At 36.8% G+C, this 6,441-nt stretch overlaps 1 pseudogene across 1 annotated transcript; it reads left to right on the top strand.

The window, feature by feature from the left end:
- Positions 1-2,392: 2,392 nt before the first annotated feature.
- On the top strand, positions 2,393-3,124 carry LOC311175861 (small ribosomal subunit protein eS8-like; annotated as a pseudogene). The gene has a single exon. The product of its transcript is annotated as a small ribosomal subunit protein eS8-like (transcript).
- Positions 3,125-6,441: the final 3,317 nt, after the last annotated feature.

The raw sequence follows: 6,441 nt of genomic DNA, 5'->3' as shown, positions 1-6,441 counted from the left end.
AGTGTTGTGGAACCCACAAAAAGGGATATTTGTGTAATTTCCTCCCTCTTCTGTAGGATTCTACAGTTTTAAATCCCATTCTTCTGGGGGTCTGTGGATACTCAGATGGTTAGTATCCATAATTATAAGACATATTAGTTATGCATCATAAAGCATAATTAAATAGAATATCTATAAATTAAGAATCCACAGTTTTAAAAAATCTGCAGGTTTCAGGGTATTCAGTAACATGGTGCATTTTCAAATGAAATTTTTTTCCTGCCATACTACAATTCAATTTTTTTAGTGATATACAAATTGGGTAACTCTAATGTTAGTCACATAATTTTTTTTAAAAGATTGAAAATGTTGTAGAAGAAATCTTAATCATAGCTAATTTTTGTTTTTTCAAGTCATAGTTAATTTAGATAATTACTTAAGGTCAAATCTTGAGTTCTTTGTTAATTTATTTTCTTTTTTTTTAGTGAATAACAGAGCCAGGATAAAAAGAAATTCAGCAAGTCAACCAAATTTTCGTTATATCTTTTGTTTGACTAGTTAATTTATGGATAGTCTGACACACACTTGAACCTGTAATAGGCAGGGTACTCTGTGTACTTAGCACTTTGGGACATATGCAGATACGTAAGTGATGGCACAAGTTTTCCAAAATTTCACAATCTAGAATGAAAATAAAATTTACAAGATGAACCACGATCTTAGGCAATGAACTTTCTGGAACAAGTAATTCAAAAACAAGATGACATCATATTTCCTATCCATACTGTCTTAACAGGAACAGTTTCTACTCAGCAATCATCCTTTTTAATGCTATATTTTGAATCTAGTATGCATGTTATATTTAAACTAAATTTTCTTTGAAATACTTTCCATGTCATAAAATTTACAGCTGTACAGGTAGATTTATTTACATTTCCAAATTTGTTCCAAATATTCTTAGAAATTTTCTAATAACTGAACTATTATTATCAGTTTTAAAAATTTAAATTAAAATAAAGAAAATGTGAAAATTCAGGTTCTCAGTGGTCAGTGGTAACTGCATTGGTTCAGGTCTAGATTAATGATTATTAAACTAGTCTGTTCATTAGAGTCACCCTTGGATAAAGTGAAAAATAAGATCACTAGACTCCACCTTCACTGTAGTAAGTCAGAATCCACAGAATGTTATTTATCCATAAAATGACCAAAACTAAACTTCTAAATGTCTAGAAACAGATCCTATGTCAGCAGAAAGACATGGATAAATTCTTACCTACTTAAGTTCCCCTTACTCTAGCCTCTACTCCTGCCAGTCTTCCTAAAGGGCTCTGACCTAGATACGCTGGCCTCTTAACAATTTTTTCCCTCATAACTTGTGAATTTATTCCATTTGGAATTATTTTTATTTTCATAAGTACTTGACTCACACAGGTACCATCTTCTCAAAGAGGACTTTCCTGAGCACATGTAATATGAAATAACATATTTTCAATTCATGCTTTCTCTCCTGATTACCTGTGTCAGTAACTGTGTGTGTGTGTGATGCTTTGGTGCACCAGGCAGAGTTGTAAGCATTTTACATTTGTTAATTCATGTATTAACTTTTGTCTCTTAATTGAGATAAAATTTATAAGAAAGAACAAGATAGGATCAAGAAGATGTGGCATATATACACAATGGAAAATTATGCAGCAATCAAAAATGATAAACTCATGCTATTCACAGCAATGTGGATGGAACTAGAAGGAATTATGCTCAGTGAAATAAGCCAGAAGGAAAAAGAAAAATGGTTTCACTTATAGCAGGAATATAGGGGAACCAAATAAGACATCAGTGTAAAAAAATACTAACAGCACAAAACACAACAAAGCAAAAACAGACAATTATAAATCAGAGACATCCTGCAGGGGAGGAGGAGGGAGAGGGATCAGAGGGAGGGAGGGAGGAGCACAGGGGACTGAGGTGATGGTGCACAGGTGCATTGGTGAAGGAAACTCTATGGGGACTATACCTGAGGGGGTGTGGGGAAGCAAATATTGTTAAAAATGAACAATCATGTAAAAAAATAAGAAAATTAAAATAAAAAATAAAATAAAATTTGAAAAAAAAAAAAAAACAAGATAGAAATTATAGAACTCAAGCCTTACTTGTGGCCTAGGGGTTAGTGTTAGCGTTACCACCACAAAGGCCCTCTGTAATGGCCTGAGTTTGATCCCCAGTCAGGGAACTAACTCACATGGCACAGCAGACCTCTCTTGTTTCACTTGCTGCTCCCCTCAGCAGTATATTTCAGTAGATCTGCCTGTTCTGCTCCCCACTTACCTCCCTGTACCTCTGGCCTACACCCCAGTTCTATGCAAAAATAAATAAAATCTTTAAAAAATTTATAAAATCAAATAATACAATAATTGAAATAAACTCATTGGGTAGGCTCAATAGCTAATTAAGCATAGACAATTGATAGAGAATTGTATCTTCATTAAAACAATTTATTGAGACTTTCTGGCCAGCGCCGAGCGATGGGCATCTCTCGGGACAACTGGCACAAACGCCGCAAGACCGGGGGCAAGAGAAAGCCCTACCACAAGAAGTGAAAGTATGAGTTGGGACGCCCAGCTGCCAACACTATGATTAGCCTTCGGCGCATACACACAGTTCGAGTTCGGGGAGGCAACAAGAAGTACCGAGCCTTGAGGCTGGATGTGGGGAACTTCTCTTGGGGCTCTGAGTGTTGTACTCGCAAAACAAGGATTATTGATGTTGTCTACAATGCGTCCAACAATGAGCTGGTCCACACCAGGACCCTGGTGAAGAACTGCATCGTGCCTATTGACAGCACACCATACCAGCAGTGGTATGAGTCCCACTATGCACTGCTCCTGGGTCGCAAGAAGGGAGCCAAGCTGGCCCCTGAACAGGAAGAGATCCTGAACAAAAAGCGATCCAAGAAAATTCAGAAGAAATATGATGAAAGGAAAAAGAATGCCAAAATCAGCAGTCTTTTGGAGGAGCAGTTCCAGAGGCCAAGCTTCTTGCACGCATCGCTTCAAGACCAGGCCAGTGTGGCCGAGCAGATGGCTATGTGCTGGAGGGCAAGGAGCTAGAGTTCTATCTGAGGAAAATCAAAGCTGGGAAAGACAAATAAGGCCTCCTCCCTCCTCTCTTAACTCCTGTAATAAAGGTCTTTGTTGTTAAAAACAAAACAAGACAAAACAAAACAAAACAATTTATTGAGAATTTACAAAGTATAAGCGAGTCAGATGCATTACTTCTGTGAACCTTCAGTAAAATAGAAGTGTTAAATCACTGCAGAAATAATTACAATTGTTACAAGTGTCATGAAGGAAATACAATAAATAAGTTTAGAGAATCATTCTCAGGGACATGGGATATGATGGAAACATGAGAGAAAGCAACCTTTTTGAAGAGAGTTTGCTGTTTCCTGAGGAGTTCCTTCTCTCTAGCTTAGCCAGCTTATGATTGCCTCAGGAGCTAATGTGGCCTGCTTTCTTGATAAAGCTCTATAGACTGTCTAAAATCTTTATGTTACCTCTGACCCTTAAAAATGTTGTGGCATAAGAAATACAGAATTATGATGATGAGACTTCCTGTACGTTTCTACTATGGATGGTGGAGTGAATGTGGAGTCATTATTTGGATGGATTGTAGAGGAAGTGGATTTGAAACTGGAAAACAATGAGGTTACTTTCGAATATAGTAAGTTGAATTTACTATTTGAATATACCCAGTTACCTGTTGCATCTTATTGGTAGTATTTGTGGATTGGAGCTAGCAGTGATCAAAGTTAGGATGTGGATTTATCAGTCTTTATAGATGGTGGCTGATGCATGGAAGAAATGAGCACACCAAAAGTGAAGAGCAGAATGGAAAAAGATGTATAGGACTTAATGTAGGGGTTGGAAGAAGTAGTAATCCTGCAAAAGAGCAAAGACAGAGAAAATAAAGAATGAAGATAGGAACCAGATAATGTTAAAGAAGGAAGAAGTGGTTTAAGTCAAATGTTGCATAAATGTCAAGGAGACAGGAGGGCAAAACCAGTTCCTAACAAGAGCACTATATGTGGGCTTGGCAAGTAGTGAAGGTAGCCCATGCAGACAATTTCTAGAAATCTGGCAGGTGAGAGGAGAGAGAGCTAAAGAGAGAGAGGAAAAAGAGGAGGAGGAAGAATAAAAAGAAAAGATATAAGGTATTGATTTTGGTATGAGAATAGCAATTTGAATGTGTAGGCTCAATAGAAAGGAAAAATAAACAGGAAGAGATTGGAACTCTAGTAAGAAACAGACTACCAGGTGAGGCAAGATCCTGGAAGTAGTGGTGGGAACTTGGATGATGGAGCCCAGGAAGAGGAGTTGGTTTTTATGGGTTAGAGGAAGAGAGGAGTTACTTTTTCCAATGAGGGAAAGATCACATAAAGGGAGTAGAAATTGAAGTGTTATTACCAGATCCACTTGGATTGATGTGGAGACAGTATCTCTTGCTTAAAATGAAGGGACAAATTATTTGTGGTTAAAGTTTGGAAAAAACATTGTTGGAAATTTTAAGAGGAATCAAGGAAGAGAAAATTGTAGGGGGTCTGGGAAGCGTTGTATTATTTGAAGTTGGAGATATGTGCATGATGGATTCATTTGACTATTTTTTCAGCTGGTAAATTTGGAATATGAATGTCAGTTTGGTGGTGCTAAACAACATGATTAATTTTGGGATGAGAGTTTAAGGAAGGTACTTATCAAACCTGATCTGATTGAGATAAAATATTTTGTGTCCTTGTTACTGTTGGTGTTTACTTACTTCATAGAAAGTCTTGTCAATTTACTAAATTTATCACTAATTAGTTGCTTAAAAACATGCTTTTCTTTATTATTCTGTAGGCGATTATCCAGTGCCTACAACATGCACAGTATTTTATCAGTCCCAGTGGGAAAGCCTACAACAGTTGCAGTTCCTGCCTTCCACAAATTTGCCATTTATTTGGAAGGAAATGATAAATAGTACAACAATCAGGGAAGATAAGGTGAAGTGAAAAGACAGCTATTATTTGTGTAAGGTCTACTGTGCATTGGATTGGGTGCTTTATCAGTTAACTCTGAGACAATATCAGGTAATGATTAAGAGTGTGGGCTGGAATCAGATACCGCCCTATTAGGATGGTGTCTAATGCAGGCTGGTGATTATTATCATCCAATTGATTTTCACAACAAACAAAAAGCAGACTTTATTATTCCCATTGTATAAAAAAGGAAAGTGAAGTGAGGGGCTGGATATCTTGTATAAGATCATACAAATGATGTAGATTAAGATTCCGATTTCTGATTGTGCATTCTGAAGTTTTTTATTCTGCTGCTTCTCACCTGATGTGTAATGTTGTAAAAATTGCATTTTATGCTGCAAAGTAGGGGGTGTGCTCAGCGTGTGATGACATTAATCACAGAAACTGTACCAATGAAAATGAAGTTAGGGATTTGAATGAAGTTGTAGGCATTAATTAGAGGAACAGAGTTAGGAAGACATTCCAGAAAGAGGAACTGATACAAGTGAAGCAACATCTTTCAGGATGATGTTTTGTTTTTAAATCAGGGGAGTGGTAAGGAGGTAATCCTGTTGGAGTTGTCTTCTGTTTGTGCATTATGAGATGAGAGGTTGGGTAAGGACAGGCTTTCTAATAATGATTTGATTTCATGTATAGCTTTTATCAGTTACCTCTCATTTTGACAGTATTACGTATTAATAAAAATTGGAAGTAATATTTTTGTGTGTGTGTGAATTTACAACAATCCAGAGAGCCTGCTTAGTAACATGTTTCATTTGGGGGGGGGGAATCACTTAATGCATTATATTGCACAACAACATTTGTAAATTAAATTTTGTTAAAGTACAATTTTCTTATTAACTGCCTCATAACTATTAGTTATGTTCCACTGAATGGCTTTGTTTCAAGAGTTTGCCTACGGGTTTCTCCATTTCCATTTTTGCCCCTCTTCCCCTACAGTAAAGCTTCTTCCCACAGCCATAGTAATCCTTGGAAAATCAAAGTCTGGTCAAGTCATTCCTCTGCTTAACTTTTCTAATGTTACTTACCTCTTTACTCAAAACAAGACTTGTCTCAAAACAAGATCTGTAACAACCTTCCGACCTTGTCACCTACTGGTAACTTCTCTAACCCCAATTGCTGCTGTCTCTTTCTCTAGCCTCATTGCCACACTAAAATTATTCCTTCATATCTTTGTTCCAATGCCATTTAATCTCGGGTGTTCCCCCTCAATACTTTATCTAAGATAACTCAACTATTTTAATGTCTCCCCAAATCTGTCCTAACATGTTTCTTATTTACCTTGATTTTGTTCATATGAGTCATTACCACTTGATATCGTCTTTTTCTTCCCTCTAGAAAGAAGCCCCATGAGAGAAGGAATTTTATTTTGATTACTGTTCTAACACCAAGAG

This window comes from Talpa europaea (assembly GCF_964194135.1).
Source record: "Talpa europaea genome assembly, chromosome: 8".
NCBI classification, from domain to species: Eukaryota; Metazoa; Chordata; class Mammalia; order Eulipotyphla; family Talpidae; genus Talpa; species Talpa europaea.
Note: the sequence above shows the minus strand (reverse complement) of the source record. Positions and strands in the feature narration are given on the sequence as shown.